Consider the following 26,215-nt stretch of genomic DNA (forward strand, 5'->3'; position numbering starts at 1 on the left):
CTTACAGAACTTGCCTTTATTAAAGTGATATGTTCATGTTATTCCAGCACCTTCACAATTTAATGAACCAAATTTACTATACTTCACTTCTACAAGCCTAGATGAAATATGAAAACGAAGCCACACGTATAAATTGCAACTTCAAGAAAAGCTCCTGCTTTATTATTCCACATAATTTTTCCCATGTAAAATCAACGTCCAATAGTTCCTGGTATGTGGGAAGATAATATTTGTTAAAGTCACAATGAAGCCTTATTGATGGAAGCTTGGCTATATAAACAGCACAAGTTAGGCCGGGTGCGGTGGCTCACGCCTGTAATCCCAGCACTTTGGGAGGCCGAAGCGGGCGGATCACGAGGTCAGGAGATCAAGACCATCCTGGCTAACACGATGAAACCCCATCTCTACTAAATATACAAAAAATTAGCTGGGTGTGGTGGCGGGCGCCTGTGGTCCCAGCTACTCCGGAGGCTGAGGCAGGAGAATGGCGTGAACTTGGGAGGCGGAGCTTGCAGTGAGCCAAGATCGCGCCACTGCACTCCAGCCTGGGCGACAGAGCGAGACTCCATCTCAAAAAAAATAAAAATAATAAATAAATAAATAAATAAATAAATAAATAAACAGCACAAGTTGAGAAAAGGTTTAATCTCCAAATCTATTAGACTGGATGAGGTAAGATCAGTACTGGCCACCTTGCAGCATTACAGGAGGTCTCATTCCCATTGGAGGTCGAGGAGGCCCACTCTGGTAAGGGGGCACTGTTGGCGGTCCCTGCCCATATGGGGGGATAGCACCAGGAAGGTATCCTGGCATGGCTTGATGATGACCACCATACTGACCATGAGGCGGCACTGGGGGTCTCACTCCTTGTTGCTATGGGATGCCTGGCTATGGTGGCGTCATACCTCCAATTGGTTCAACTGGTGGATTACCGATGGGGGCCTCTCCTTGCAGAGGAAGATTATGTTGACCTCTAGGTAACTGTGCCCTTCTGTCTTCCAGATATATACCCTCATCTGGATGGTATATATCCATCTTGCTGGTTGCATTGGTTGTTACAAGTGTAGCAGGCTTACTTGTTATTGAAGCTGCTGGTTTAGCTGCAGTACTATTTGTTGTACTAGTGGTTGAATCTGCAGACTGTGTATAAGCAGAGAATATAGGCTTTGGGGATGCTGTAGTTGCTTCAGGGGCACTATTTAAGGGTTTGAAATCTGTACCAACAGGTCCTTGGACAGCTGCCTGAGCCTGTCCAGCACTGGAGAAAAGAGGCTTCATAACTGGAGGCTGTGGAGCAGGTACAGTTGCTGTTGGTGCAGGTGGTCTGTTAAGAATACCTGGCGCTGAAACAGCCTGTGTTTGGGTCACTGGAGGAATTCTAGGACGTGGAATGGGGGTCGGGGAGTGGAGGGGATACCTGGTGACATTCCAGGCATCAGAGGTGGTATTCCTGGTCCAGGTGGTATATTCCACCCATTGGTATCATTATGTTTTCACCGCAAAATGACTGGGTGCATTTTCTTTGATGATGCAATCCAGGTGGCATGGCTGGCATAACTGGTGGCATTCCTGGCATCAGAGAAGGAACACCTGGCATTAATGGAGCTATGCCTAGAGGCATTCCTGGTGCTCCTGGTACTGGCGGGAGTCCTGGCTGTGCCACTGGAGGAATACAACCTTGTTGAAGTTGAACAGGTTGTGGGTGAAATGAAGTTGAGCCTGCAGAGTCGTCGTCATCGTATTCATCAGAATCATCTTGTTCCTTCTTTTTTTGACTTTCTTGTGTTTTCTGTTCAAGAACTTGTCGTCCTTCATCCATGTCTTTTTCTGGAATACCTTCCATACCATATATTTCCAATTCTATGTCTGTTATCCCAGGTATTGCATTTGGTACAGCATCTATTATTTCTTTATGCACCTGCATGCAATGAATGGCTAAGCCAGGTCCTGGATACAATTTCTTGTGACATATATGACATTTAAAATGCTTTGCTTTTTGGTGCTGTATAAGGATCTTCTCATCACCAAAATCTCTATTACAATACCAGCACCACGGCTTCAGCTGCTTCTTCTTCTTGCCCCATAACTGCGCTCTACCAACACAATAAAAGGGAGGAGAAAAGAAGCAAGAGAAACAAGGCAAAATACTACTCACGTTCCCAACCAAATGGTTACCACTGCGTCCCACAGGAAGCAGACACAAAATGCTATATTGTATTATAAATATATACTTATAAGTATATTTATGAGTGTTTATAAGTATTATAAGTATATTATAAATATATTTTATTTATTTATTTATTTATTTATTTGAGATGGAGTCTTGCTCTGTTGCACAGGCTGGAGTGCAGTGGCCTGATCTCAGCTCACTGCAACCTCCGTCTCCTAGGTTCAGCACTTCTCCTGCCTCAGCCTTCCGAGTAGCTGGGACCACAGACGCATGCCACCACGCTTGGCTAATTTTTGTATTTTTAGTAGAGACAGGGTTTCACCATGTCGGCCAGGCTGGTCTCAAACTCCTGACCTCGTGATCCACCCGCCTCGGCCTCTTAAAGTTCTGGGATTACAGTTGTGAGCCACCGCGTCTGGCCTATATTTATATATTATATATTTTATACATAACTGATTCTATATAAATATAAAAATTATATAATTATATATTAAAATATAATTTCTATAAAAATGTTATAATATATATGATTTTTAAATATTATATATAATCAGTTATATAGTATATATAATTTGTATATATAGAGAGAGAAAGAGAGAGAGATAGGATAAGGGATTTATTAGGGGAACTTGGCTCCATTACAAGTCCAATGATAGACCATTTGCAAGCTGGAGAACCAGGGAAGCCAATAGCATGACTTAATCCAAGTCTGAAGGCCTTGGATTATATATAACTCAGTCTGAGGTTGAAGGCCCAAGTGCCTAGGAGGTGGCTGGTGCAAGTCCTAGAGTCCAAAAGCCCAGAGAACCTGGAGTTTTGACACTCAAGGGCAGGAGAAAGATGTCCCAGCTCCAAAAGAGAGAGCATAGACTTTACAAGTGGAGTCACATTTGCCTGGTGGATTACATGCAAATGCCAGTGAGCACTGATTTTGCGACATTGTGGCACAGTGAGTTCAGGGGCAGAGAGGCTCATATTTGAATCCAGCACTTGCTTGCTCTGTGGCTACAGCAAATTACCTAATCTAGCTAACCTCAAATTGTTCAATAAAATAGGAGTAATAAGGTTGGTTGTTGTGAGGAATGAATGAAATAATGTATGCCACACTTCCTGGCATAATAAATGGTAGTTTTTATTACCACAGTGTCAGCAGTACTTGCCTTGGGGATGGTGTCGGGGAGAGAGGAAATCTTAGTAGATTTTGATCACTGGCTTGGCTTCTGGAAAGGCACCTCCTGAGTTTACAGAAGTTTTTGTGAGGAAGTAGAGAAACAAGGGATCACATGTGAAGTGGCTCAGACAATTCATTGGGTGAGACATTTTGAATTAGAAAAGCTCAAAAGGGGTAAGCACAAAAAGTTTACGGGACAAAATCAAAATGCTGAGATGCAAGATGGGAAAGGTGGGCTTCAGCTTGAATGACAGCCCTGCTAGAATTAGTTCAATGAGTGCTGTTTATTTATAAAGTCAGTAAGATAGTGGGATGCATAAAAGTCAAAGGGCAGGAAGTGGCTTCTCAGCTTTTCCAGCACTGGTCTGACCTCAACTGTGGCTACTTTGTGTCTCCCCTTTAAGGAGGATGTGGGGAACTGGCAGAGCTCCAGAGAAGAGCAAAAATGTAATTAAGGCTTGGAAAATAAAGGCTATGAGGAAAGGCCAGAAAGCTGTAGGGTTAGTTAACTTAGAGAAGAAAGGTCCAACTGATTTGAAGGGTCATTAACAGAAAAACATTGGTTGTTTCTCATCTCCACAAACAACAGGACAAGAGGAAAGAAGCTTACATTGCACTGGAGAAGGGTTTGGGCTGTGAGAATTGTTAACAAGGAGGCTCTCAAGCCTCGTGCTGGCAATTGAAAAAGAAAATGGATTAAAGTGCAACTACTGTGTGCCCACCCATTCATTCACATTGACTTGCAAAGGGAGTGTGAAGGTGGTTTCAGATACCGTTTGCCTAAGTTTGAAAAATAAACCTGTTGTTTCCTCTTCATTTGAACTCATTTAGTTGTTTACTATTTAGATCCAGATATTAACAAAAAGTTAGTTTGAAGGTTTAGATGCAAATTAGATCGGTTCAGAACTTTCTAGGTAAGGCCTTGCCCTATTAGGTTGATTTTGACCACCACAATCTTTTAGGCCAGCCTTATTCACTACATCTCAGGAGAAACTATATTTGGTTGTGACTTTTGGGAAGAGTCGGATAAACCCCAGCGCTGGCATCTATATTATTGCACAGCAAGGCTGCAATGATCTGAACCCGCAGGCCTATCTGTCTTTCATTTTGGCCCTTTGGCTGGCGATAGAAAAGGTGTGGCCCTGCAAGGATTATGAAGAGTTTCAGCTCAGGATGTGGTCGGTGTCCAAGTTAGAGGGAGAGGAGTACATTTGTTTCTGTAAATATGTGGTCTCTCAATGATTCCTGCTATGCTTCCAATTTAGGTGACTGAATTCAGTTTGGAGACTTCTGCCACAAAGTGAGGGCATGCTTACTAAGGATTTTTTTTTTTTTTTTTTTGAGACGAAGTCTTACTCTGTCACCCAGGCTGGAGTGCAGTGGTGTGATCTTGGCTCACTCAACCTCCGCCTCCTGGGTTCAAGCAATTCTCCCGCCCCAGCCTCCCAAGTAGGTGGGACTACAGGCATGCACCACCACACCCAGCTAATCTTTTTTTTTTTTTTTCTTTCTTTTTTTTAGTAGAGACAAGGTTTCACCATGTTGGCCAGGCTGGTCCCCAGCTCCTGACCTCAAGTGATCCACTAGCCTAGGCCTCCCAAAGTGCTGGGATTACAGGTGTGAGCCACCTCGCCCAGGCTTAATGAAGATTTCAAAAAGACTAAAAGAGCTTTACCCATCATATTTCTGTTCTCCTTTCCATCTACCTCTTTCCATTAGCATTTCTGTTATTAATTTTCAATTACCTCAGTAATACAGAACAATATCTTGGGATATTTCCATGTTGGCATGTATAGCTCTACTTCCTTTGTTTTAACTAGTGCTTTTTTATTCCTTAGTATAGATATACTGTCATTTATTTTTGACATAATTTAAAAATACTTTAGTAATAATGGTGAAGGCAGAATAATGGTTACCTTTGGAGGGGTATTGGTCGGATGTGGCGTGCGGGAATATCTGGGAGGATGCTATAAATAAATGTTCTATATTTGGCTCTGAGTAGTGATTATATAGGTGTATACACATATATAAAATTGTCATTTTTATACTTTACATACTTTATTGTATGTAAATTATACCTCAATACAAAAGTTTTTAAAGTGAACTAAAATCATCATATTTTAAAGGTATTATAAAGTGTTAAATTTCATTTCTAAAGAAATAGGACACGGATGCAGAAAAGGAGAGGTGGGGAGGAAGGGGCCTAACATTTATTAAGCACCTTCTATCTGTGTATTATATAATTTCTTATATAATTATCAACAACTCTGTGGAGTGGGTATTCTATTTTTTTGCGACAGGATCTCACTCTGTCGCCTAGGCTGGAGTGCAGTGGTGGGATCATGGCTCACTGCAGCCTCAACCTTCTGGGGTCAAGCGATCCTCCCACCCTAGCCTCCCAAGTAGCTGGAACTACAGGAGTGCTTGACCACACCCAGTTAATTTTTACATTTTTTGTAGAGATAGGGTTTCACCATGTTGCCCAGGTTGGTCTTGAACACCTGAGCTAAAGTTATCTGCCCACCTCGGCCTCCCAAAGCGCTGGAATTACAAGTGTGAGCCACTGTGCCCAACCATTTTCCTTTTTTTCTTTAAATTTTTAATTTTTGTGGGTACATAGTAGGTGAATGTATTTGTGGAGTACCAGAGATGTTTTGATATAGGCATGGAATGTGAAATAAGCACATCAGAGTAAATTGGGTATCCATCCTCTCAAGCATTTATCCCTTGAGTTACAAGCAATCCAATTATACTCTTTAAGTTATTTTAAAATGTACAATTAAGTTATTATTGACTATAGTCGTCGTGTTGTGCTATCAAATAGTAGGACACATTCATTCTTAACTATTTTTTGGTATCTGTTAACCATCCCCACCTCCCCTCAGCTCCCCACTTCCCCACCCAACCCCAGCCTCTGATAACCATCCTTCTACTCTGTATGTTCATGAGTTCAATTGTTTTGATTTTTCCATCCCACAAATAAGTGAGAACATGCAATGTTTGTCTTTCTGTGCCTGGCTTATTTCACTTAACATAATGACCTCTGGTTCCATCCTTGTTGTTGCAAATGAATGGCTCTCATTTTTCTTTAAATGCTGAATAGTATTCCATTGTATATGAGTACCACATTTTCTTTATCTGTTCATCTGTTAATGGACACTTAGGTTATTTCTAAATCTTGGCTATTGTGAACAGTGCTGCAACAAACAGATATCTCTTTGATATATTGATTTCCTTTTTTTTTTTTTTTTTTTTTTGAGACGGAGTCTCACTCTGTCTCCCAGGCTGGAGTACAGTGACACGATTTCAGCTCACTGCAAGCTCCGCCTCCCAGGTTCATGCCATTCTCCTGCGTCAGCCTCCCGAGTAGCTGGGACTACTCGGGGGTCCCAGCACCCGCCACCACGCCTGGTTAATTTTTTGTATTTTTAGTAGAGATGGGGTTTCACCGTGTTAGCCAGGATGGTCTCGATCTCCTGACCTCGTGATCTGCCCGCCTCGGCCTCCCAAAGTGCTGGGATTACAGGTGTGAGCCACCGCGCTTGGCCCTGATTTCCTCTCTTTTGGGTATATATTCAGCACTGGGATTGCTGGATCATATGGTAGCTCAATTTTTAGTTTTTTGAGAAACCTCCAAACTTTTCTCCATAGTGGTTGTACACAGTGTATGAGGGCTCCGTTTTCTCCACGTCCTCACCAGCATTTGTTACTGCCTGTCTTTTGTATATAAGCCATTTTAACTGGGATGATATATCTCCTTGTAGTTTTGATTTGCATTTCTCTGATGATCAGTGTTGTTGCACCTTTTCCTGTTCCTGTTTGCCATTTATATGTCTTCTTTTGAAAAATGTCTGTTCAAATATTTTGCCTATTTTTGATTGGATTAGATTTTTTCCTATAGAGTTGCTTCAGCTTCTTATATATACGGTTTATTAATCCCTTGTCGGATGGGTAGTTTGCAAATATTTTCTCCCATTCTGTGGGTTGTCTCTTCACTTTGTTGATTGTTTCCTTTGCTGTGCAGAAGCTTTTTACCTTGATGTGATCCCGTTTATCCATTTTTTGCTTTGGTTGCCTGCGCTTTTATGGGGTTTTGCTCAAGGAATTTTTGCCCAGACCAATGTCCTGGAAATTTTTCTGATTTTTTCTTGTAGTAGTTTCATAGTTCGAAGGAGTGGATATTCATACTCCATTTTTGTAGACGAGAAAATATAAAAAGGGTGGCCAGGCGCGGTGGCTCACGCCTGTAATCCCAGCACGTTGGGAGGCTGAAGTGGGCAGATCAAGAGTTCAGGATGTGTCCGGAATTGGTGGGTTCTTGGTCTCACTGACTTCAAGAATGAAGCCGTGGACTCTCGCAGTGAGTGTTACAGTTCTTAAAGGCGGCGTGTCCGGAGTTTGTTCCTTCTGATGTTCGGATGTGTTCGGAGTTTCTTCCTTCTGGTGGGTTCGTGCTCTCGCTGGCTCAGGAGTCAAGCTGCGGACCTTCGTGGTGAGTGTTACAGCTCTTAAGGCTGCACGTCTGGAGTTGTTCGTTCCTCCCGGTGGGTCTGTGGTCTCGCTGGCTTCAGGAGTGAAGCTGCAGACCTTCGCGACGAGTGTTACAGCTCATAAAGGCAGTGTGGACCCAAAGAGTGAGCAGCAGCAGGATTTATTGCAAAGAGTGAAAGAACAAAGCTTCCACAAGGTGGAAGAGGACCCCAGCGGGTTGCCACTGCTGACTCGGGCAGCCTGCTTTTATTCTCTTATCTGGCCCTACCCACATCCTGCTGATTGGTCCATTTTACAGAGAGCCAAGTGGTCTGTTTTGACAGGGTGCTGATTGGTGCAGTTTACAATCCCCGAGCTAGACACAAAGGTTCTCCACGTCCCCACTAGGTTAGCTAGATACAGAGTGTGGACACAAAGGTTCTCCAAGTCCCTACCAGAGTAGCTAGATACAGAGTGTTGACTGGTGCATTCACAAACCCTGAGCTAGACACAGGGTGCTGATTGGTGTATTTACAATCCCTTAGCTATACATAAAAGTTCTCCAAGTCCCCACCAGAGTAGCTAGATACAGAGTGTCCATTTGGTGCATTCACAAACTCTGAGCTAGACACAGGGTGCTGATTGGTGTGTTTACAAACCTTGAGCTAGATACAGAGTGCCGATTGGTGTATTTACAATCCCTGAGCTAGACATAAAGGTTCTCCAAGTCCCCACCAGACTCAGGAGCCCAGCTGCCTTCACCCAGTGGATCCCGTACCAGGGCGCAGGTGGAGCTGCCTGCCAGTCCGGCGCCGCAGTGTGCCTGCACTCCTCAGCCCTTGGGTGGTCGATGGGACTGGGCGCCGTGGAGCAGTGGGCGGCGCTTGTCGGGGAGGCTCGGGCCACACAGGAACCCACGGAGGGGGCGGGGGGGAGGCTCAGGCATGGCAGGCTGCATGTCCCGAGCCCTGCCCCGCGGGAAGGCAGCTAAGGCCCGGCGAGAAATTGAGCACAGCAGCTGCTAGCCCAAGTGCTAAGCCTCTCACTGCCGGGGCGGCGGTGCCGGCTGACAGCTCCGAGTGCGGGGCCCGCGGAGCCCACACCCACCCGGAACTCGCGCCGGCCCGCAAGTACTGCGCGCAGCCCGGTTCCCGCTCGCGCCTCTCCCTCCACACCTCCCCGCAAGCTGAGGGAGCAGGCTCTGGCCTTGGCCAGCCCAGAAAGGGGCTCCAACAGTGCAGCGGCGGGCTGAAGGGCTCCTCAAGTGCCGCCAAATTGGAAGCCCAGGCAGAGGAGGTGCCGAGAGTGAGCGAGGGCTGTGAGGACTACCAGCATGCTGTCACCTCTCAAGGAGATGGAGACCATCCTGGCTAACACGGTGAAACCCCGTCTCTACTGGAAATACAAAAAATTAGCCGGGCGTGGTGGCGGGCGCCTGTAGTACCAGCTACTCGGGAGGCTGAGGCAGGAGAATCTTGTGAACCCGGGAGGCAGAGCTTGCAGTGAGCTGAGATGGCGCCACTGCACTCCAGCCTGGGCGACACAGTGAGACTCCGTCTCAAAAAAAAAAAAGGGTAAGTTTGCTCAAATTCACACACACTTGGTAAATAACAGGGTCAGGCATTGAACTAAGATCATTCCAACTCTATTCTGAACGTAATTCTGAAAAGAGGCTGTTAAAAGTTTAAGAAAGTAGAGTTCAGAGGCTGAGTGAATTGCCCAAGATCATGTCAAATCCACTGGTCTCCTAGCCCACCACACTTCGTTAAAATGTAGTTTTTGAAAAAGATGGGGTCCCACTATGTTGCTCAGGCTGGTCTTGAACTCCTGGGCTGAAGTGATCCTTCTGTGTGAGCCTCCTGAATAGCTGGGACTACAGGGCGTGCCACCATGCCCAGCTGCACACTGCACTTCTGTGCAACAACCGACTTCCTCTCCATTTAATTTTCAGAATGTCCAATAATGTTATTCTTTTTTAGATCCTGGATGAAAATACTTTAAGTGAGGATTTACTGTTGGAGAAACTTCTAGAAATTTCCCACTGTCAAAGAATCAAACATTTGGGCCAGGCACAGTGGCTCACGCCTGTAATCCCAGCACTTTGAGAGGCCGAGACGGGCGGATCACCTGAGTTAGGGAGTTTGAGACCAGCCTGACCAACATGGAGAAACCCCGTCTCTACTAAAAATACAAAAAATTAACCAGGCGTTGGTGGTGCATGCCTGTAATACCAGCTACTTGGGAGGATGAGGCAGAAGAATTGATTGAACCCGGGAGGCGGAGGTTGCAGTGAGCCGAGATCGTGCCATCGCCCTCCAGCCTGGGCAACGAAAGCGAGACTCCGTCTCAAAAAAAAAAAAAAAAAAAAAAGAATCAAACATTTAACATTCATAAAAGGGTGACCTTAAACTATTTGAGAGCCTGAGAACATTCTTATCATTTTGGCCCTAGGGCAACGTGAAAATTGTATGCTCTCATGGAAAATGATTTGGTTTTTAGCCTCACGTATGTGTATGAGAGTTAAGGACTTTACTTATTTTGGAAGTTGTGGATGATATATCACTTATTTGAAAGGTGGTAAGAATTGTTCAAACTGACCAAGGAGTATCTGGGGGCAATTTAGGAAATTAATACTAAAGTATGAATTGCACAAACCTCTATATCATTTTGGTTATACAGACTGTTTTTCCCTTTTCTGGCTACTTCTCAGTTTAATTCATAAAAAAAAATAATAATTAAGGGCCGAGTGTGGTGGCTCACACCAGTAGTGCCTTCCAGCCCTTTGGGAGGCCGAGAAGGGCAGATCACAAGGTCAGGAGTTCGACACCAGCCTGACCAACACAGTGAAACTCTGTCTCTTCTAAAAATACACAATTAGCCAGGCATGGTGGCGGACGCTTGTAATCTCAGCTATTTGGGAGGCTGAGGCAGGAGAATCGCTTGAACCCGGGAGGCAGAGGTTGCAGTGATCCGAATTGCGCCACTGGACTCCAGCCTGGGTGACAGTGTGAGACTTGCCTCAAAAAAAAAAAAAAAAGTTCCTCTTTCTACACTTTTCATTTTTAAAAACATTTTTTCCTTCATTCTTCTCCACCATAAATTTTTTTTTCTTCTTCTCACTACTGAGTTACATATGTTTTCATTAAATTTCAGCATTTGGCATGAGATTGTTTACATCAAATCCACTTGATTATTTTTTAGAAATTGATAATTATTCTTTTTCAGTAATGACAAGAATGCAACAAAAACACATACTCCTAATATAACCAGTGTATCCCCATAATTGGAATAAGTTCTATTCTGAAATATCATCTATTGAGAACTATGCCCTCAATAGCACATTTTCTAGAACTGTAAATAATAGAATCTTAGAATTTTAGCCATGGAAGAGGCCAAATTTTGCACAGAGGAAAAAAAAGTCTAGGGATCTTTGTGCATATTGGTTCCTTTCATCAGTCAGCAATCTAACTCATATAACCTAAAGAAAATGATGTTTCTTGGCTGGGCGCAGTGGCTCACGCCTGTAATCCCAGCACTTTGGGAGGCCAAGGAGGGCAGATCACGAGGTCAGGAGATGGAGACCATCCTGTCTAACACGGTGAAACCCCGTCTCTACTAAAAATTAGAAAAAGTTAGCCGGGCGTGGTGATGTGCGCCTGTAGTCCCAGCTACTTGGGAGGCTGAGGCAGGAGAATGGCGTGAACCCAGGAGGTGGAGCTTGCAGTGAGCCGAGATCGCGCTACTGCACTCCAGCTGGGCGACAGAGCGAGACTCTGTCTCAAAAAAAAAAAAAAAAAGAAAATGATGTTTCTTTATATTATTGATTAAATGAGTCCATAATTCCTACTTCCTTAGTGGAAGTGGTTTTGGAGGTGTGTATTATAATGCATGCAAAGTTGGGAATGCTTTTTGGATTCTCTTGTTATTTAATTTGTAAACATAGAATCACTGGTAAAGAAAGAAGAAAAGGAGAACAAAAGTATAGCATATTTCTTCCAGCTACTTGGACTCTTTGGCCTGAAGCCAGGTTACAAATTAGCAGTATCATCTTAGAAAGGCTCCTAAAGTTAGCGATATTCCTTGTTGCCCCTAGAGTAGACTCAAAAAGAATAGACCTATGATTTTCTCTGCTGGAATATACTTCTTATGCTACATGGAACTTTTGGCTCTTTTTGACTGTTTCTCTACATTGAGCAAGATAGTCAAGTCCAACTTCATAAGATTTGACATTGACGCAAGATTTTTCTCAGCCACTTTGCCACCTGGAGACCTCTAGCCAGCCATGCCCTGCCTGGGCCTTGCTAGGCCTGGGCTGGCAACAAGCGGTGCCCCGCCCACTCAGCCAACCGGGCTGTACCTGGCTTGTGCTCCAGCATGGATCCCGTGGTCACTGCAACTGTGCACTCAGCCGCTGGTGGGAGGAGGGTGTGTGAGCAAGCGAGTGCAGGCCTGGCCAGCTGCTCCAAGTGCCGACACAAGAGTGGGCTCTGTGCAGGGCTTGCGGCTGGACCAGGTGTTTTGCAAGCAAACTCCTGTGGTGGAGTCCAGTGTCCTGATGAGGGGAACATGGTGGTGCCCAAACAAGGAAGGCCGCAATCCCAAAGCCCCAGAGAGGGTGTTATGGCATGCTAACAGCTCTTGTAGTCCTGCAGTCTGCAGCCAGATGAACTGGGTCCACGGTTCTGGGCCTGGCCTGCTCCGCCACTGCTTCTTGTCATGTGGGGGCGGCCACAGGGTGCTGGTGGGGGTGTGGGGGGCTACACTGTTACTGCCTTCTTCGTACTGGTGTTCACTGGGGTCCCAAGTTCTTGTCCTGTGTCCAAGAAGAATGAGATCAGACTGACAATCAACTGGTAAGAAGGGTGGAGAAGTGTTTTATTAAGTGACGAAATTGCTCTCAGGGAGGGGAGCTGCAAGGGTGGTTCCGCCACCCAAAGTCGGTGGTCTCTCTTAGTGTGGCTCAGTCTGGTGTTTTTATTGGCACAGGATGGGGGAGGGGCGGGCCATAGGTAGTATTGGAAAAGGTAACATTCAATTGATTAAAAGGCATTATTTGGAAAGAACGAATTGGGAAAGTGTGGGCAAACAGGAATAGAAATTCTCACTCTGGGTCATCAGTTTCATCTGGAACCAGCAGCCTGGTCTTTCAGGCTTCAGGCTGTTTTTGGCTTGAAGGTGCGGTTTCTCCGGGAAACCTAGGTATTTTTCTGCCTAGGTATTTTTCTGCCTCCTGCCTCTATCAAAATGGTTATGATTTTCTGATTATGACAAATCCACAAAGTAAATTCAAATCTATTATCTGATGAATAAAAGGTTTTGTTCAAAGTGAGTTACTACTACTTCAATAGAAATATATTTTGAAATATTATTTCTGGAACATATAATTTTATAATATTTAACTCTAAAAGGAGCTATATTTCCTCTTCTTCCCAAAATAATGGTTTTCTTGTTTTTCTTTTCTGATTACCAAAATAATAAATTGATGCATAAAATTCAAGAAACAGAAAAGTATTAAGAAATAAAGTTATCCTAATTCCCAATGTTGACATGTTCAAAAGCATCCTTTTTGATATCTTTCTATGCATTTATTTTATCCACGATATGTGTGCATGTGTGTGTATGTGTGTATATATGTATACATATATATTTTTAATGTAAATGATATCATATTCTTTTGTAGTTTGCTTTTATTCAACAATCTGCCATGGAGATTTTCTTTCCTTTAATGAGTGTTAAATTCTTTTTGGCAACTGCAGAGCAACCCATTGTATGTATGTGCCAGAATTCAATCAATCCCCAACTGATGGACATTAGGTTATTTCCAGTTTATTATTAAATAAGCAAGGGCTGAGTTAACACTTTACCCCAAGAGCTTATCAGTAAAGTAGATAAATTCCTAGAAGTCTGATTCATGTTACTGATTTGCTTTTCCAAAACTGGCTTGCTTTCTAAAACCTTATTTTATATATAAATATTTATATACATGTATATATGTAATATACATATTTTACCAGCTTTCATTGCTACTAATAATATCTGAGAGTATAGAAGCAGATTTTTCAGTTCACTGACTTGAAAGTCTTCAAATATTCAGAATTACTATGCATTAATTTTGGCAAACAGGTGTCAAATGTTCTTAATGAGTAGGTTAAATGAATGTGGTAGTAATGATCGGAAGGCAAAACAAGTCTATCCAACTGTTTGTCAAGTAGTCAGAAAAAATCTCTTTTTTCTTTATGCCCCTACACACAATACTTTGGGTATACCTCTATTGGAGCACTTTTAAAATTTTGACTTATATTCTTAGGTGTCTTTCCAGTTAATGTTAGCTCTCTGAAGACAGGAACTGCGCTGCAATCCTGCAACGATCTCATACAGTGTGTTTGTCCCTTAATAAACTTTGTGGATGAATAAATAGCCACAAAATTTTCCATTTGCTTCTTCTGCATTTAGAAGCATCCACTTCCCTCTTTTCCCTTTGCTTTTGAAATATAAGTGTAGTATTTGCCCAAGGTAAACAGACTTGGAGCTTGGGAGACAGCATTGTGTAATGGATGTTAATTTGGCCTGATTTCACTCTTGGCTCTCTGATTTGTTAGATCTATGAACCTGGGCAAGTTGCTTAAGTTCTAATTTTCTCTTCTGCAAAATGAAGATAATACATTCTACTTCAAAAAGTGTTGTATGGATTAAAGGAGATCACATTTTAAAGCCTTTAGCAGGCGCTTACTGTAATACTTGATGAAGGATAGCTATAACTATTGCTGTTTCCTCAAAGGTACAGATATCCTAATATATATATATGTATGTGTGTATATATGTCATTGGCTATTTCTTGCCTTCCATTCTAGTGGACACAGCAACTTCTGGGTTGAAGGCAAAAAGAACCTAAAAGTTAATAGAGATTAGGGGTTTAGGCTCTCAGTAAAATCAATTTGGAACATATGTCAGTTGATAAAAATTAGATTTTTATGACATTTTCAAAACAAATGCTTGGAGTATTGAAATAGAGGAAGAGTAGGATTGGGCTAGGTAGTAGTAACCATAAGAGTGTCTTATTAGGGTAAAAAAAAAAATAACTGTAGGCCCTATCTAGCCTAAAGCACCACATTATACAATTCCAGGGAATAAAAAAACAAAAATAAAAATGTAAAAGTTGAACTACAGTGACCTTTGTTCTTTTCCAGCTAGCAACCAACTTTTCATAATGACAGCCTACTTGAGTCTTTTTGCACTAGGGTTATTATTAGTTTTTACCAGGCTTACCTTTCTGCACTTGAGCATATGTACCTGAGTTTATTTTCCATGTAACAGTTGAGTCTTAAAAACGTGGGAACGGCCAGGTGCAGTGGCTCACGCCTGTAATCCCAACACTTTGAGACACTGAGGTGGGAGAATTGCTTGAGCTCAGGAATTCCAGACCAGCCTGGGCAATATGGAGAAACCTCATCTTTGCCAAAAATACAAAAAAATTAGCTGGGTGTGGTGGCGTGTGCCTACAGTGCCAGCTACTCAGGAGGCTGAGGCAGGAGAACCGCTTGAACCTGGGAGGCGGAGGTTGCAGTGAGCTGAAATTTTGCCATTGCGCTCCAGCCTGGGTGACAGAGTGAGACTCCATTTCAACAACAACAACAACAACAACAACAACAACAACAACAACAACAACAAAAAGCACAACTCCAAAACCAAACAGCAAGTGCTTTTCTAAACGTTTACAGAGCAAAAGATGGCAACATCTTCTGAACATAATAAGCATTTCCAAATGTGGGTCAAAGATAGCTCCTTTTGAAAGGCAGAATTTTTAAAAAGATGAGCAAAACATTTACTTCGTGGAACTTAGTGAATATCCTCTTCTCTGTAAGCAAAAATACACTTCTCCCCATTCCTCTAAGGATGCCAGATCCTGATTCATTTTCTGTTCAATACTCAGCAGAAACACAATGCTCCATTTTATAGAGGGTTATTACAACACAATGACGGCACTATAATTTCTGTCAGGGTGAAGTGCTTCACTTGGCTTTCGGCCAGTGAAACTCAGTGTTGTTTAGCCCTTCTGTAATTTCGGACACAGGCAAATACCTTCATGTTTATGCATTCTGTATGCTTTTAGGAAGCATTTTTAAAATGTGGTTTTAACAGCATCTCATTAGAAGCAGCAGTTGGATTTTCCATGTGACCAGATTTCTTGTCCCTGGTGTGAACATTTAGTTTTTAAGGCATTGCAAGTGAAAGCACCACCCACTTCTGAGGCCAAAGCAGTCGTAAAACCCCTTTGTCAAAGGAAACCTGTAATTGTAAAATTCCTCCTTGATTTCATCGTTCATGTGGACTGAAATAGAGTTCCTCTTTTTTTTTTTTTTTTTGGTCTGGTTATGTGGTGTGTGGTCATTCCTTTTTTTTTTTTTTTTTTTTTTGAGACCAAGTCTCGCTCTGTTGCCAGGCTGGAGTGCAGTGGCACGATCTCGGCTCACTGCAATCTCTGCCTCCTGGCTTCAAGCTATTCTCCTGCCTCAGCCTCCCGAGTAGTTGGGATTACAGGTGTGTGCCACCAAACCCAGCTAATTTTTGTATTTTTAGTAGAGACGGAGTTTCACCATGTTGGCCAGGATGGTCTCCATCTCCTGACCTCATGATCTGCCTGCCTCGGCCTCCCAAAGTGCTGGGATTACAGGCGTGAGCCACCGCGCCCAGCCCCAGTGTGTGGTCATCCTTAATGTTGTTTTGAAGAAGTTATAGACAGTTAAGGAAATATCTTAGAGAACTGGCCAAGCTCTAAAGCTAGACACATTTCATATTTTTGTCTATTTAATAAAAAAGGACAAGACTGTTTTCCCGGAAGCCTCCTGGTCCGACTCCCAATACCTGCCTGTGGATAGCACTGTGGACTTTTGTCCCAGAAGACTAGTGTCTGGATAAATGTTTTGTAAGCCTTACTTCCTGGTTGGGAGCCAACTGATTGCTTACACGTGATACTCATCTCCCCATGAACAGTCATGGTGGCTGCTGTGTACTGGAGTCCTGCAGCTGTAAAGGGGACATGCTAGAAGGAGAGAGGGGAACAGTCCTTTGCAGGAGCACAGCTGTGTAGCAGGCCTTTGATCCAACAGCAAAACCAAGCCTAACAAGTTAGTTATCTCATTCCTTTTTACAATATGACATGATGAACATGCTGCAATGACTTCCAAATACTTCCCTCCTTTTTGCTTAGATTGGGGGTAGAATGAGGATAGAAAATGAGAGGTCTAGGGAAAAACAAAGTATTTGTTTATTCAGACATTTATTGACTCTAGATGCAAACATTTACTAAGTCCTCTCTGCATGCCAGGTACTGTGCTCAATGTTTTACATGTGTTCTCTCTCTCAATTCTTACCATAACCACCAAGTAGATAAATCCCAACTTCTGTTTAGCAGTTGAGGAAATTGAGCCTTTGGGGAGGTTAAGAAACTTGCCCAAGGTAACATAGTAGTAAGAGGCAAAGCTGGGACTCTATCCTGATGCGATGCCAAGCCTATGCTCTTAACCACTGTGCTATACTGCCTCCCTGTGTTAGAATATCTTTTATCTTTTATCCCCAGCACTGTGGAAGAGAAGTAGAAGATAACAAACCTGCTACATGGTAGATGCCTGGAGATAATATTATGTATGTTTGCCATTATATTATATTCTTATGTTAGGGTACACTAAATTGCTATGTTCTATTTGAAACAACCAGGAAACCTAACTGGGCTCAAGCAAATGTAATTCAAGCTGTTTGATCTCTAAAATATGATTATAATGATCTCTTCTTATTGGCCTCTCTGTCTGTCCCTGGCTTTCTGAAGAGATCTTTTGTTTTGTATGTACAGTTGTTACTGAGAAATACCAGCTGCAGGGGAACAATTCATGACATTACCTTCTCCCCAGCCCCTTCCCTCCCCACAACCCCCGGTCCTGGAGAGTGCTGTTATTTTGAATGAATATGATTGACAGAGATGGGAAGGTCTCACTTTTGTTTCTCTTATAAAATTTACTGAAGCCAAAACTTCTCCAAAAGAGGTCCCAGCATTTTCCTTTGGTTCAGACACAAACCTTCAGAGGAAAATAAATGCTCCAGTGAAACATAGTTGAAAGACAGAGAGGCAGAAGGAGGAGTAACACTTTTAGGAGTTTCAAACACTGTGATAGCCATTGCCTTTTATTTTTGGAATCCTGAGGGATAGTTACATCTCAAAGCACAAACTAAAGATAATTCCCGAGATTATTGAATGTCCTCTGATAGAGACATCAGATTTCAGGTTGGTCTAATTTTCTTTGACTACTTATTTCTGAAAATTGTCTGTGGAATACAGAGTCCATCCTTAAATTAAGCTTTCCCTGGCTGGGCGTGGTGGCTCACACCTGTAATCCTAGCACTTTGGGAGGCCAAGGCGGGTATATCACTTGAGGTCAGGAGTTCGAAACCAGCCTGGCCAACATGGTGAAACCCCATCTCCGCTAAAAATACAAAAAAATTAGCTGGGTGTGGTGGCTTGAACCTGGGAGGCAGAGGTTTCAGTGAGCCAAGATCGTGCACTGCACTCCAGCCTAGGGTGATAGAGCAAGAGTCTGTTTCGAAAAAAAAAATATTAGGCCTTCCCCTAATTCCACATTCTGTGTGAGGGAGTATCCTTAGGTAACCTAAATCAGAATAAATCTGTATATATTCCTCTGGTCTTCCATACAAGTATAAAGCTTTCTGCTATACTAGAGGCTCGCAATCTCCTGTGTTTGTAGCACACTTTCAAGTGCTGTAAGTATTGGCAACACACATAGGGGCTTAAAGGAATTGAAACTACACCACCATGTTCAGTATGATATATGATAAAACAGTATCTTATGGTATCCATACAAGTACATACAGCAAAGGTACAGCTCTTATGCTTCCCTTTCCACGCCACATCTAGGTTTGAGGACTGCTCAGTTTACTGCCTTTACCTTGATGTCTTCATTTTTTTTTTTTTTTTAGACAGAGTCTCGCTCTGTTGCCCAGGCTGGAGTGCAGTGGCGTGATCTCAACTCACTGCAAGCTCTGCCTCCCAGGTTCACGCCATTCTCCTGCCTCAGCCTCCCAAGTAGCTGGGACTACAGGCGCCCACCACCATGCCTGGCTAATTTTTTGTATTTTTAGTAGAGACGGGGTTTCACCATGTTAGCCAGGATGGTCTCGATCTCCTGACCTCGTGATCTGTCCACCTCGGCCTCCCAAGATGTTTTCTTATATGTTTGGGGAACAGTGTTTCCATGTTTTGGAAAACATGTAATTGTTCTTTGTTGCAATCTGTCATTACGCCACAACTTTTACTTTTTGCAGAATGCATCTTGATAGACCTCAGTGTAACCATATGTATACTCAGTTGCAGCAAAAATAGATTTTACAAAATTTATTTTACCAAACAAATGGGGTGCCATAGCATACTGCTGGAAAACCACTGTCTTATATACCTGAAGAGTAAATCACAATAGAAAGAAGAGCAGAATGAGGCCGGGCGCAGTGGCTCATGCCTGTAATCCCAGCACTTTGGGAGACCGAGGCGGGCGGATCACTTGAGGTCAGGAGTTCGAGACTAGCCTGACCAATACGGTGAAACCCCGTCTCTACTAAAATTACAAAAATTAGCGGGGCATAGGCCTGTAGTCCCAGCTACTCAGGAGGCTGAGGCAGGAGAATCACTTGAACTGGGGAGGCAGAGGTTGCAGCTAGCTGAGATCACACCTCTGCATTCCAGCCTGAGCAACAGAGTGAGACGCTGTCTAAAAAAAAAAAAAAAAAAAAAAGGAAGAACAGAATGAAAGAATTGGAACAGCATCGGAGGGTCCTTGCCCAGTGGCCCTACACTGGCATCTGAAAGCAGAGCTTTGCCCTTCTCCTTGTGGGATGACAATGCGAGGCTGCTTTTCCAGTTAGTGCCACTTAGAGTTGGCTGCTCTGGGAGACGTATGGACATGTGGTTGCTTGGTGAAGCCTGGATAATGTGCCAGAATGTCAGTGGGTTCTTATAGTTTGATGATGTAGAGGTGTGGATATGTGGAGAATAACATTATATATATACTTAAAAGTTAGCACTTGTAGGGCTGGGCACAGTGGCTCACGCCTGTAATGCCAGCACTTTGGGAGGCCAAGGCAGGTGGATCATGAGGTCAGGAGATCAAGACCATCCTTGCTAGTGCGGTGAAATCCCATCTCTACTAAAAATGCAAAAAATTAGCTGGGCGTGGTGGCAGGTGCCTGTGGTTCCAGCTGCTCAGGAGGCTGAGGTGGGAGAATGGCGTGAACCCGGGAGGCGGAGCACGCAGTGAGCTGAGATCGTGCCACTGCACTCCAGCCTGGGCGACAGAGTGAGACTCCATATCAAAAAAAAAAAAAAAAAAAAAAAAAAAAGTTGGCACTTGTTTGGTATTAAAAGCTCAGGTTTGCAAGTGTCTGCCTTGCATTTAGAGAAGCTTGTGGTATTATCACTCCGTGTTCGGAATTACCCAAGTGATTCCAGGAAGATCAGGCAAGTTTATTTTATTATCATGCACATTAATTTAGGAATTTGGCTGGAAACTTTATTTCCCTTTTTCTTAAAGCAAATATCTAAAGTTGATCCTTTTTAAATACTACAGCACTCGTTTCCCTCAAGTTTCTTAGTATCATAGGCAAATGTAAATCCTGGGTAGTTTGGAGAAATGAATCAAAAAGAAGGAATGAATAAAACCCAACAAATTTCATTCAGAATAAGCCTGTGCCTAATGCTTATGTGCAGTGTGGGTAGGGCATAGCTACCTTATTCAAATTATTTGTTGAAGGTCTACCATCTACCTAATCTATATTCTAGTTTCTGAGGATAAAACAGTGAACAAGACAGATCAGTTTCTGCTGTCGCTGATCTTAAATTTTAGTGGGAAGGGCAAATGATAAACAATATACAAATGAATATATAACATGCCAAATAAGGAGGGAATCGAGAGTAATGAAGTGGGGAGGGAGCCACAAGTGCTAATTCATAACTGGTAGGTAGGGAAAAATTTCTGATAAGGCAACATTTGAACAGGGAACTGGTGAGCCATGTGGGTGTCTGTGGCAACTGTACTCCAGGCTGAAGAACATCACAGGCAAAGACCCTGAGGAGGCAGCACAGTGGGCACATTCAAGAGCAGCAGGAAGACCATTGTCTTCCTGGCTGGATCAAAGTGAGCCAAGAAAGCACTGGAAGGTGATAAGATGAGGGTGCAGGGAAATCATGTGGGTCCTTACAGACTGAGGTGAGAATTTGGCTCTTATTCTGAGTAAGAGGAATCTACTGGAGGATTTTGAGCAGAGGAATGACATGATCAGGCTTATGTTTTTGGCTACCGTGTGGAAGACATGGTGGGTGGGAAAGTGGGTAGGAGGCTATTTTGATCATTCAAATGAGAGCTCATGGTGGTCTGCACCAGGATAATAGCAGTGACAGTGATGAGAGGTGGTCAGACTCTGGATGTATTTTGAAGACAGAGTTGACATGCTTTGCTGCTGGACTGAATGTGGAGTGTGAAAGAAAGAGAGGAGTCAGGCCGAGGCAGTGGCTCATGCCTGTAATCCCAGCACTTTGGGAGACCAAGGCAGGTGGATCACTTGAGGTCAGGAGCTTGAGATCAGCCTGGGTAACATGGTGAAACCCCGTCTCTACTAAAAATACAAAAATTAGCCAGGTGTGGTGGTGCGTGCCTGTAGTCCCAGCTTCTCTGGAGGCTGAGGCATGAGAATTGCTTGAACCGGGGAGGTGGAGGTTGTAGTGAGCCAAGATCGCACCACTGCATTCCAGCCTGGGTGACAGAGCGAGACTCTGTCTCAAAAAAAAAAAAAAAAAAAGAGAGGAGTCAAAGATGACTCCAATGTATTTACCACTTGGTGCCCAGAGAAAGGCCATTTCCCTGGGCCTTTCTAGATGAGAACTGTGGGTGGGATTGTGGAGATAGGAATGAGGGCACAGGGAGACAGGCTGTGCATAGAATGGGGATTTCGGTGGGTTGTTTCTTGGTGCATAATTATAAACTGTTTTGCTGTCAGCTACATATTTGGTGTCCTTAGTCTGTAATGATGTTTGGGAAGCCTCAAACCAAACCAAAGCATTTCCTCTGCCATCATGGGGGCTGTTTTAATTGCTCCAGTAGAGAGAAGAAAAATCTTTGTTTAAACAATTGGAAGATGGGCCAAGAAGCTTGAAGTCTTTTTTATGGAAGACGGAGGGCCAGTTTGAAATTTGCAAAATTCGGAAAGACTGGGGAAAACACCCACATATTTGTTCACCTTCCCTTTCAACATTAGAATTAACCCAGCTAAGCTTAAAGGAGGTGGTGTTTAGGCAGTGAACAGGCATTACTGTTTTACACAGCAGGTAACAAATAGATAGAACTCTGTACTCCAAGGATGATATAGATTGAAAATATAAATGTACTTGATAAGTGTTTAGAAAACTTGCAGCTAGTATATAGAATAAATTATTGTATAAACTAGGGATTCAGTTATACTCTACCAAAATTTATTGAATGTGTACTTTGGGTATATTATTATGCTAACTGCTATGGCAGATATAGTAATGAATAAAATACAGTCCTGTTGCTCAAGAGTTTCTAATCAATAGGAATGACAACATGCCTCTAAGTATAAAAATTCAGACTCCTCTACACTATGGTAGATTGATTGCATTAACGGCCCCTCCCAGTTTTCACAGCCTTTGCCCTGAACCTTTGTCTTCCCTCCCATTCTGACTCTGGGCTCATTGATGTGACTTGCTTTGGCGCTGGAATGTTAGCAAACATGATGCAAGCAGAGGCTTGAAAAGCGCAGGCATTTCCTCTTGCCCTCTTGCATGATTGGGTGTGTTCTCTTTTTCACTTCTTCCTTGTCATGAGGACATGACATGCCTGGGCTAACGTACTGCCAATGTGAGGCACATGTGGAGAAGATTCAAGGCCATCCTAAACCCCTCATAGCCCCTGACTCCCAAACACGTGAGACAGCTCTGCCAAGATCAGCAGGAGTGTTTCTCAATGCACACTCTGACTGCATACGCCTACATGACCCCAGTTCAAGCCAGAGGAACCACTCTGCTGACCCACAGATTTATAAGCAAGAATAAATGGCCTTTTGAGATAGGGTCTTGCTCTGTCACCCATGCTGGAGTGCAGTGGTGCAATCATGGCTCACCGTAGCCTTGACCTCCTGGTCTCAAGTGATCCTCCCGCCTCAGCCTCCGGAGTAGCTGGGATTATAGGTGTGTGCCACCACACCAGGCATGGCTGTTGTTTGAAGCCGCAGTTTTGGGATGATTTTTATGCAGCACCACTGCAGCAGATAACTGATACAGGCACTCAAGGCTCTTTGCAACTCATCCCTGCCTTTCTAGCTTCTTGTCCCGCCTCCCCCATGCCTTTTATTTTATTTTACTGAGACAGGGTTCTCCTCTGTTGTCCAGGCTGGAGTGCAGTGGCACGATCTTGGCTCACTGTAACCTCTGCCTCCCGGGTTCAAGCGATTCTCCTGCCTCAGCCTCCCGAGTAGCTGGCATTACAGGCACCTGCCACTATGGCTGGCTAATTTTTTTGTATTTTTAGTAGAGATGGGGTTTCACCATGTTGTCCAGGCTGGTCTCGAACTCCAGATCTCAGGTGATGCACCCGTCTGGGCCTCCCAAAGTGTTGGGATTATAGGCGTGAGCCACAGTGTCTGGCCTCCTATGTACTTTATACTTCAGGCAACTGAGTTACCTGAATTCCTGAAATGGAACATGGTTTCTCATGCCTTTCCATATGTGATGTTTTACTTCTGAAATGTTCTTCACGCCTATCTCTGTCTGGACAACTGTTCTTTCTTCAATTCCAGTGTTGCTCCTCTGGAAAGTCATCCTGACACCCCAGGCTGGGTTCAGTGCCCCTTCCCTGTACTTCTGTGAGCATCTGCAGCACAGAATGCACACATGGTTACAATTTTTGTTTTTTTTGAGACAGAGTCTTGCTCTGTCATCCAGGCTGGGCAATGGCATGTCTTGGCTTACTGTAACCTCCGCGTCCCGGGTTGAAGCGATTCTCCTGCCGCAGCCTCCCAAGTAGCTGGGATTGCAGGTGCCTGCCACCATGCGCGGCTAATTTTTGTATTTTTAGTAGAGACAGGGTTTTGCCATGTTGCCCAGGCTGGTCTCGAACTCCTGACCTCAGGTGATCCGCCTGCCTCGGCCTCCCAAAGCGCTGGGATTATAGGCATGAGCCACCGCACCTGGCCACGGTTATAATTTAGTATGCTAAGCATTCTCTATCCCCAAGAAGCAGAAGTTCCCGAAAAACAGGGACTGTGTATTCTCTACATCCTGAATACAAGGTTTGATGCAACATAGACTCTCCGCACACATTTGCAAGTTTGCAAAGACATTTCTTTACCTTAATGTCACTGAGTTCTAAGTCTCATAGAGAAAGGAGAGATTTCTAAGAGAACAGGGAAGTTTTCACAGAAGAGGCAGAATTTGAAATGTTCCTTAGTTTTAATGGGTGGAGAGGGTTCCAGAGTTGGAGAAGAACATTTTGGGTAGAAGTAACACCCATAGACAGTGGCAATGTGGTACTCTGGTAGTTGAAGCATCCAGTATTATTGCAGTGAAGGAGTTATGAGCAGGTGCAGTCAGAGGCAGGCCATTTTGTAGGGGCTTGAATAGCATCTTAAGGTATTGGGTCTTCATTTTGCAGGTCAGTGACACCATAAAGAACCATATTTTCAAGGGTTACTTTGGAAGCAGTGTATAGGGTATATTGGGGGTCAGGAAAGAAGGAGACTGGATATGTAGAACCATCTCTTGACTTTTGGAACAATCCAGACAGAAGGCAATAGTGAAAGTGAGAACGTGTAAAAAGAACATATAGAAGCCGGGCGTGGTGGCTCACACCTGTAATCCCAGCACTTTGGAAGGCTGAGGTGGGCGGATCATGAGGTCAGGAGTTCAAGACCAGCCTGGCCAGTATGGTGAAACCCTGTCTCTACTAAAAATATAAAAATTAGCTGGGAATGGTGGCGCACGCCTGTAGTCCCAGCTACTGGGGAGGCTGAGGCAGGAGAATTGCTTGAACCCGGGAGGCGGAGGTTGCAGTGAGCTGAGATCGCACCATTGACTCCAGCCTGGGCGACAGAGTGAGACTTCATAAAAAAAAAAAAAAAAAAAAAAAAAAAACTTTGGGAAGCTGAAGTGGGCAGATTACCTGAGGTCAGGAGTTTGAGACCAGTCTGGCCAACATGGTGAAACACCATCTCTACTAAAAAAAAATACAAAAATTAGCCAGGTGTGGTGGTGAGTGCCTGTAATCCCAACTACTTGGGAGGCTGATGCAGGAGAATCCCCTGAACCCGGAAGGTGGAGGTTGCAGTGAGCCAATATTGCACCATTGCACTCCAGCCTGGGTGATGGAGCGAAACTCTGTCTAAAAAAAAAAAAAAGAACATATAGGACATTGTAACTAAATGTGGGAAATGAGAAAGAGAAGATAATTGAAGATGACTCCTAGATTTTTTTCCCTAGTGTCTGGAAAAGAGGAACAGGCTTGAAAGGAAGGTTAAGTGGAGTTTGGACATACTGAGTTTGAGATGTATGTCAGCGGAGATCTCTAGCAGGCAGTGAGCAATATGAACCTGGAGTTCAGATCAGAACTGGCACACTTGGGGATCTTTTACCTATAAAGGATCTTCAAAGAATGAGGCCCAGAGAGATAAGAAGCCTGAGAGTAGATCCATATATTATGCTTTATACCCAGGACAAGAAGAGAAAGTAGAGTCTGCAAGGGAGACAGAGATAGATGAAGAAACCAGAGTTAGAAAAGGGGAAGTGACAGACAGTGCAAAGAAGGTCCTAAGAATGGGATGAGGAATCAGTTTCAGACAGGAAGAGAAGCTGATGAGAATGAGGAGTTGGGGAGGGGCCAGTGGATTTGATCATTGAGAGGCCATTGAGAAAAGAATGTTTTGGTCTATAGTTACGGGTTTTGAAGCCAACTTTCAAGGATTGAGCTGGGATAAAGAAGAAGTAGAGGCAGAGAGTGTAGAGTCCAAGAGATTTCATAAAGAGAAGAGAGATGAAATAGTAGCCGAGAGTTGAGATAAGGCATTTATATGATTTGGGATTTGTGTACATAAATGGGTGGGGGTGGGGTGGGAATGGGGTTGAGATAAGGGATGACTCAAAAGCTCTCAGAGGAGATGGGAGAAGGTAGGGTTGAGAGCATATAAGGAGGGGTTTGCCTTTAGTAGGGGGAACTGCACTTCTTTTTTCTGAGATGGGAAATAGAGGAGGGATATTTATTTTTTGCCATTATAGGGAACAACGATAGCTTCACACGGGCTATGTTTGGGCTGTACTTAGAGACAAAATATCACACTAGATG

General features: G+C 43.6%; 1 pseudogene; it reads right to left on the reverse strand.

The window, feature by feature from the left end:
• Positions 1-678: 678 nt before the first annotated feature.
• On the reverse strand, positions 679-23,700 carry LOC101130708 (BUB3-interacting and GLEBS motif-containing protein ZNF207-like; annotated as a pseudogene).
• Between the last annotated feature and the right edge of the window lie 2,515 nt (positions 23,701-26,215).

This window comes from Gorilla gorilla, chromosome 11 (assembly GCF_029281585.2).
Source record: "Gorilla gorilla gorilla isolate KB3781 chromosome 11, NHGRI_mGorGor1-v2.1_pri, whole genome shotgun sequence".
NCBI classification, from domain to species: Eukaryota; Metazoa; Chordata; class Mammalia; order Primates; family Hominidae; genus Gorilla; species Gorilla gorilla.